Consider the following 9,002-nt stretch of genomic DNA (forward strand, 5'->3'; position numbering starts at 1 on the left):
GTAATGATAATACCAACATGGGCCAGTGAAGCAATGTCCTCCACAACTAGACTGAAGAACAAAACAACAACTTGTCAGTTCCCCTTCCCCCGATTCCCGATGCTGTTCCCCTCCCCCAATTCCCCAATAAAATCTTTAAAAAAATAAATAAAAATTATATATATATATATATATAAAAGAAATACAGTGAACGCTCTCTCCTATCTCTATTTTCCAGATACTGTTTCCCTTCTAGGAGGGAACCAACTAATGTTAATAGTTTTTTTTGTGTGTGTATCTTTCTGACAATATTTTGTGTGTATGTATTCTTTCTTCTCCCTTTATAAACAAATGGTAGCATATTATTTATACCGTCTTATACTCTGATTTTTTTTCCCTTAGTATATCTTGGCAATCTTTCTATCTCAACATAAATTGAGTTTTCTCTCTCTCTCTCTCTTTTTTTTTTTTGGCCATTGTGTGGTGTTATTCATATCTTTATACTTTATCATTTGGCACATAGTTACATAAATGATAAATATTGAATGAATAAAATATTGAATGAGTGAAAATAAAAGCACACTTTTGTGCTGCTCTTGGAAATTAGCCAAATAAGCTACTGTATATTGTTTCAACACGTGTCACACATATCGCACATAATATAGATTAAATCATACAGAGCCTGACTTAACAACGAATTGAAATCCGACTTGTCTTATTCTTTCCCGTCCATTAGAGGGAGACATGAACCTGTTGTGTAAAGCCAACACTTAGGTTCTCTCTAACTAGGAAACCTGAGCCAGCACTATAATGGCAGGTGGTCCTTTACAGAATTTGAGCCCTTAATAATTAATCCAGGACTGGAGGTTTTAGGCATGATGAAGGAAGTTAATTGCAGGAGGAAAAACACCTGGACCAGGAATGAGGCTGCAGGTGAACTCCACTCAGTCATTAACAGCAAGACTAATTAATTACCTTTGCTCAGTGGTGTGCTAGTAAACCAGCTCTTAAAAAAAAAGTCCTGCTTTATATGTAGTGTTCATGGATTCCCTAGGGAAAAGACAATAGACAATATTCAAAGTGAGCCACGAACCAAAAACCAGAGAACAGCCAGGAAGTGTTCATGTCAGTCCATGTCCTGTGCGGTTCTGAGGGAAACAGACCTGATCACCCCTGAGCTCCTCTCTGGCCAAGAGAAATCTGTAGCATAACTACTCACAGTGGCCAATTTTAAGCTACAGTTGGTTTAACTGAATTGCAGATTCCTTGGCTATTTTAACAGTCAGCTCTCCTGAGCCAGTGTGAGCAGGCTCCTGCACACTGCTGAGCCTTTTGGGCCTTAATTACCTTTTCTGTAAAATGGGAATGATAAATGACCCATTTTGCAGAGTCTATCATATAGTGGACATGTAAGCACTGTGAATCCTTTAAAGCAATGTTTCCCAAACTTCTCTGAAACTTTCCAGTGTCTTGTGGAAAATACACATTTCCAGGACCTGCCCCAGAACTCCCTGCTCAGAGCCTGCTGGGGAGGAGGGGCCTGGGAATCTGTATTTTAAAAGAGTGACCCAGGTGACTCTTATCCAGGAATGTGGGAAAACACTGCTCTAAGTTAGTCTTACAGTTGGGCCATATGTCCGCGGGTCTTTCTGTGACTCGCTTCATAATTGGGCCTGCCTGAAGATACGTATATAGACTTCTAGGATTTATTCCAGTCAAGGCATTTAATTTTCCTACCACCTCCTCTACCCTGAGAGCCCAAACATCTCTAACTAGGAAACTTGCTCCTTGCCCTCTCTCTCGTAGGCCAAGTCCTCCCTACACCTGTGAAGCCTTTTGTTCCAAGGACTTCTGGGTTGTTTTAAAGCTGCCACTTATTGAGAATTTACCAGGTGTCAGACATGTTATAGCTCATCCTTTCTTTTTAGCCTCACAGTCATCATATAAATTAGATTCTCATGCTTTTCCCATCTGCAGAGGAAGATCAAAGAGGCCAGAAAAGTGTTTAAGGGCATATAGCTGTAAGTGGTTGATCTGAAAAACCCAACCCAGGCTCCCCTGACTCCAAGCCTGAACTCCATTCGGCTGTGGGCTCTCGGGCCTGCCTGCTCTGGTGCCTTCGTGTTCTCCGTCCTACCTGTGCCCTGGGTGCAGCTTCCAGAGGCCACAGAGTGGAAGAAGGAAGGACTCTGAGGGAAGAATACAAGGCTGGGCCTGGGCATCTATAGAATTCACAGGAGACCCCAGGGGAGACCAGCACCCCTGAGTCTGAAATGCAGTCAGCTCAGGTAAGGAGCTCTGGGCATTAATGTGAATCTCTCTCTAAGGGGAGCCCAAACCTGCAGGGAAGTGACTTCTGGTCCTCTGAATGTCCACAAACCTCCCCGTCTCCACCGCTCCTTTGTCCCTTATCATTTGTGACAGGCATTGTAGGTCATTTCTTAGGCATTTATCTTCTCTCCTCAATTAGAGTATAAAGCCTTAGGGAGCTCAGCAGTCAGAGAGAAATAGATCTGCTACTGTGTGATGTTGGGCATTACTTAACCTTTCTGAGCCTTAGTCTTCTCATTTGTTAAATAGGAACATAAAAAGTACCTACCTTACGAGATTGTCTTGAGGATTAGATGGAACAGTGCGGATACAGGGTTTATAAGCAATTGCTGAATGAATGGTAGGTATCTCCTCACCATCATCTGAGAGTGAACACCTTCATATTCTCTTGGGTCCCAGGTACGGACTTAAAGCATATTGTTTTTCAGCATTAAGGGGGCATTCTCATAATGAGACAAATGCATGAGGGCAAGAAGCATTCTCAAAGAAGAGTGTTTTATGAAAGAATAAATGTAATGTCAAGTGTCAGAATAATTTTAAGGTGAAAATAACTAAAGAAGTCAATAATTTTCTCTCTTGAATGGTATTTTAGACTGCGACAGGGTGAGAAAGGTGGAGGGGGGATGGTGTCAGGCTGACACAAACCTACAGCTACTAGCAGTAGCAACATGGCAAACACTTAGGGACCCCAGTGCTCCCCGGAACACAGGAAATCAGTCTCCCTTAGGGAGGCAGGTATGAATCTACACAATGAGTCAGATGACCTGACCTGGGTTCCTCCTAGTGTAAATGTGAAGAGCTCTCTTAAGTTTCCTTCACTGTAAAATGGAGATAAAATTGTCACAGAGTTGGTGTCACAATGAATCATGACATGACCACTAAGTGCTTTAACTGTAAAAGCCAACGTCATCCTAGGGTGGCAGTTTTCTTAGCAAGGAATCATGAAGGAGAGATTAGTGAGCAAAGCTGCCTGGGCAGTTAGGAAAAAAAGTGTAGAGATATAAAAAGAAGAGTAAGAAGGGAGAATGCCGGGAGCCTCATCCGCTGGACGTCATTGATAATCCCTCAGAAGCTGTATGAACTCGGAGCAGTTCATTTCCTAACTCGGAGCAGTTCATTTCCTCGCTGTAATTCCCAGCAAAGGAAGGGACCGAATAATGCAGAAGACCATTCCTTTCTCTGGTTAGGCTCATCAGAGTGAGTAATAATAACATATGTGAAAGAAGCACCTTTTCTCTGTTCATAAAAGATGGGGTCTGTATTTTTATAAGAGCCATTAATGCAGTGTGCATCATTGGAGTGTTAGTCGATGTGGGTCTAAAGGACAATGTGAGATATTTCTAGTAACTTTCCACGATGTGAACAAAGAACTTGAAAATGTCAAATACATTAACAAGAAGTAAAAAAAAAACTTTAGTCAACTGTTTGAATTCTAAACTATGGAATCAGATGGTATTATTAGAATCTGCGGCCTCTGAAGCCACGTCTGTCTATACTGTATCTCCTTTTTGACCTCATTTCTCGGAATATTACACTGTCTGATCTGTTATTAATATTATCATATTCTGTGCCAGAAGAAGTTAGGAAACTGCGCTTCCAGAATTACATTTGAGTCATTTGTGAAATGGCATATTACAATTTGCCACCATTTCTAACAGTTCTTTAACATTTTCTTTCTCAACGGGGTGTTCACATTCATAGCCGTGACCTCCAGGGGCTAGTTTCTTTTCCAGTTCAAGAGATCATTGCTTCAATCAGAGTTGAGGCTGAGGACAGGAATGTATATTCTTCATGTCTGGTTTAAAATGGATAGAAAATTAGAAAATAAAGGTATGAAAGAGATTTGTGTGGAACTGAAGTACCTTCAAGGAGTATTAGGCAGAACAAAGAGTTACTTTACCTGTATATTTGCAAATGTCAAAGACCAAGACTGAGACAATTGAGGGTGACTTTTAAGGAGGCAGCTGCCAGGTGGTTCATTTCAGCTGCAGGTCAGAGTAACCTTGTTCTGTGGTCTGGGCGCCAAGGTATCAGGTTAGGTCTACCTTGCTGCTTATGTCCTTGGTCACCTTACTAAGAGCTCTAGTCAAACACGTCAGTAAAGAATAAAGTTATGTAAATATGCACATAGGTGGTCATGCCTAGACTAGAACTTCACAAAATTTCATTCAGCAGTATCTGGACTCTACAGGACAAACATGCCTCAGTTTACATAACAAATGAGAAAAGCATCACAGGGTTAACAGTGGAGAAAGCAAGAGAATAGCAGGTAGGTCGGCAACTGGAACTTCCACTCTGACACGTGCACATAGGTGACTTTACAAAAGAAACGTTATCTCTCTGAGCCTCAGTTTCCCCACCTGTAAAGCAGGGACAGCCATAGGGAAGCTTTGAGGATTAAAGGAAATTAAAATGAACCAACCTGTGCAAGCTTGCCAAATGTGGTGCCTGGGCTGGAAAGATGCGCAAATATTAGGTTCATTTTTATTTCCACAAAAAACGTAATCCTGAAGAGCTCTACCCAAATTCAACTTTCAAATATCAAATCCTATTTTACAAACCCTGATTTACGAGCAGCTGAGACAACCTCTAACATATCGCATTAGTAATTCCACCTTTCCCATTCATTGCCACCAAATAAAGGTGCTATTGCAAGTTCAGCAAGTCTTTCCCTTCTCTTTTATTTTTTTATTTTTATTTATTTTTTTTAAAGATTTTTTTTTTAAATTGCGGAATTGGGGGAAGGGGAAGAGACAAGTTGCTGTCCTTTTGTTCTTCAGTCTAGTTGTGGAGGACGTTGTTTCACTGGCCCAAGTTGGCACCATCATTGCGCTCTTCCCAGGTGAGGCACATCAGTCGCCGGCTTCTGGACGGCCGCTCACTGCGGCTGCTGGCCACTCACGCTGGCTGCTGGCTACACACGGTAGCCCATGGCAACCCACTGCAGCAGGGGCTGCAGCCTATGCCGTCGCCGGCGACTCACAGCAGCCCAGCTCCAGGTTGAGCTGGTGTTCAGCATCTTAGCTGTGGAGGGCAGTGTCACTGGCCCTCATATGTGGGATCCGAACCAGGGCCCTCTGGCGTCCCAAGCCAGTTCTTAACCGACGCACCACTCGGCCGGCCCCCCTTCTCTTTTATTAATTCAATAAGTTTAGGGTTTCATCTCTCAGATTCTCTTAAAACAGGCCAATCTGTGCCCACATGATATGAAGAACGAGCCTGATGCTGTTAACACTCAGGAGCAGGTAAGGGCATCCCAGAGCTTAGACCCTACCGCTTGTCCGCAGGCTCAGGAGAGAGAGTGTGACCCAAAGCCTATAACATGACACTCTTCTAGCCATTTGTAGGAATCTCCCTCCCCTCCACTTGTCCACATCAACTTTTGCTTCCTTGTCTTTTACAGGGTTTTTTCTTTTTCTTTTTTTTTTTTTGCCTCTTTGTAGTTTCTTTGTTATAGAAAATGCCCCCTTTCCCTGCCCTCTGATCTCTCCAAGTTGAAGTCTTCGGCAGGTATTTGTTGAATGCCCGGGTTGTGCTAGGTGGGTGCTGTGGGCACTGTGCTACCATGGGAATGCTAGAGATACAAGACGTGCGCTGTGCAGTCAGGACGAGAGCTGTGGGGAGGCCGTGTGCGTGTCCCGCTGGGTTGTCCTGGTCTTCACTTTACTCAGACTCTCAGCTTTGAGATGGGTAAGACTTTACTAGACAGAGAATGGGTGGGAGGAGAAGGTAGAAAGGTGCACCCTAATGGAGAAAGGTTTTCCTTCCTCTTACAGTAAAACACACCTGTCCTATGCTGACCTCCTTTGCTTTCCCAGGTAACATTTAACTCATCTTGCAAGCTCTCATTAGTGTAATCATAAATGCTAGTAAATTAATATTGTCATATATAACATGATTGAATTTTAATAGTCTAATGATTTAACCCCAAAGGATGCTTGAATGATGAGGACTTCAGTCGTGTTGTAGGGTAATTTGGAAAGAGGCAGGCCTTTCAATGTCATATCATGTGGGTGCTTCCTTAGGCAGGCTATGGATGAGGTAGAAATGAGATGGGGACCCTGCTGAGCAGAGGCACGTCCCTAACACAAGATTTCAGGGTGCTTTTTAGTCTAGCCATTGGTGTTAACTGTCTTGAGAATCCCTTCTCAGTTTTGGTAGTGGTTCAGGTAGAGTTGGAATAATCACCCTCCCCAATGACTCCATTAAACAGGCAAAGTTTCTCTCCATAAAGCACCGTTATCTTTCTCAATCCACAGGGTGAGTCAGAAGGAAAGCTACTCAGTCCCACTCATTCTCTTTGCTTAATATTTCCTGCAGTGATGTTTCTTGCTGTAACAAACAGCTTCTGTGGGTGTTTGAGGGTCTTTAAAAAGAACATGCTGTTCCTGTGAGTGGAACACCTCTCAAAGGAAGCATTGCAGCAAACATGGAGCCCTAGTTCCGAGGTTGAGCAGAAGAGTTTCTTGCAGGTGGCAGGAGACTTGGTGGTGGAACTTGTCTGTTAAAGATATACAAAGTATGATAAAAAAACTATGGTGAATGTTTAAATCTAAAAATTTTATTACAGTAAAAGACACATTGCCATTCATTAATCCCCCTGAAAATATTCCCCCTAGCTTCAAACACACTTATCCCATTGTCCTTCCCACTTTCTGAAGCAGTTCTGGAAATCCTCTTTTGTGAGTGTCTTTAGTTGCACTGTCGTGGCAGCCTCAATGTCCTGAGTCAATTCAAAACATTTATCTTTCATGGTTGTTTTGACTTTGGGGAAGAGCCAGAAGTCGCACGGTGCCAGATCCGGTGAATAAAGTGGATGAGGACACACCGTAATGTTTTTATTTGACAGAAATTGTATCAGAAGCGATGTGTGACATGGAACCTTCCCTTTGTGATCAACAAATACGGCAAATGCCACTGCCAAGTGCCATCCAATGGAAAGGCAGGGATCTTCAATACAGGAAGCAGCGTGTCAAACCTTAGTAACAGAGTGTGACAAGTTTCAGCTTGTTCAGTGCAGTCAGTTGGGTGTAAGCTATGGTTGACAGAAGGTGTGTTTTAAAGTGAGCCGTAAATCATCCTCCATCATGACTACGCTCTTTGTCACACATCGCTTCTGGTACAGCAACTTCTGTGAAATAAAAACATTACGGTGCGTCCTTATCCACCTTATTCACTAGATCTGGCACTGTGTGACTTCTGGCTCTTCCCCAAAGTCAAAATGACCATGAGAGATAAATGTTTTGAATCAATTCAGGACATTGAGGCAGCCATGACAGCGCAACTAAAGACACTCACAAAAGAGGACTTCCAGAACTGCTTCAGAAAGTGGCAAGAATGATGGGATAAGTGTGTTTGAAGCTAGGGGGAATATTTTGAGGGAGATTAATGGCAATGTACCTTTAATGTAATAATTTTTTTAATTGAAAATTCACCATTTTATTTGATCACACCTCATAGTGTCCTGTCATTCAAGCCATCTTCGTTTCCAGTTAATTGCAGTCATGGTATGGAAGGATCAGAGTCTTGTGCTGTGGCCTGAGTTCAAATCCTTCTCAGCCACTGACTGGTCATTTTCTCAACTGTAAAATTGGGATAATTAATAATAAATCTACCTCATAGGCTTGTGTATAAAGTGAGATAATATGTAAAATGGAGCATGGCTAAATGCCTAATAAGTAGTAGCTACCTATGAAAGCATTGTTGCTACTGGGTTCTTTTCTTTGTGTGGCTTCAGGTAGCTGATAAGCTCTGTGAGTCTCAGTTTTCTCATCTGAAAAGTGGAGTCACAGAGCTGGCATGAGGATTACATGAGATGCTGTGCAAGCTCTTAGCACACTCTCTGGCATGATGTAGATACTTGATAAATGTCAGTTTTCTTCACCCTTACGTCACCTTTGTCTGCCTGTTAGCTCACGACTGAAATTCCTTCATAATAATTTTCATTCCAGAGGTTTCTTGTTAGCAAGTAAGTACTACCAAACAGAACTAATCTTTTTAACCATCATTTAAGATTTTTCTCTTTAAGGTGGAATGAAGGAAGGGACACATGGATACTGGGTACCTAGAGAGACACTCTGGGAATAGGGAAGCCAAGATTGGCAAAGATAAGTATCTTGTCCTCTACAGTCCTTAACGGGGTGGACCGGATCAGCTAAAACATCCTCCTGTCCAAACTAACTTTTCTGCTTTAAAGATCAGAAACTGCTATACAACTTGAGACAATCCAGGAGTCCTGGCTTTAATGAGAATTGGACAGGGACAGAGTAGAGATTTTTGATAACCACCGTTTATAAAAGTAGGTGGCTCTTCATACTTGGAGCCTGTCTCCACCATTGGTGGGCCTCAGTCTTCTAAACCTGCATGTACAATAGAGGCCCTCTAGGCTGTTTTTGACTAAACCCCAAACTCTTGAGGCTGGCACTGTAAAAGTTTCCCTCCAAATGCCCCTTTGGTCTTCCTGTATCGGAGCTCTGGAATCACACATGGATCAAGAACCGTGTCCCTTATGCTGTATGTATGGATAGTTTGATTAATGAGGCACAAAGGTGGCACTAGGGTCTGACGGTGGCCTACGGCCTACTTTCCTTTCTATTTTCGCTATCAATGGCTACCCTAAAGCCAGTTGCTTCTATTTAATAACTGTCCGATAGTCCTAGTCTTCGCACTGTGGTCTGCTGAGGAGAGGGTGA

Source organism: Hipposideros armiger, unplaced genomic scaffold (genome assembly GCF_001890085.2).
Source record: "Hipposideros armiger isolate ML-2016 unplaced genomic scaffold, ASM189008v1 scaffold_1074, whole genome shotgun sequence".
Classification (NCBI taxonomy): domain Eukaryota; kingdom Metazoa; phylum Chordata; class Mammalia; order Chiroptera; family Hipposideridae; genus Hipposideros; species Hipposideros armiger.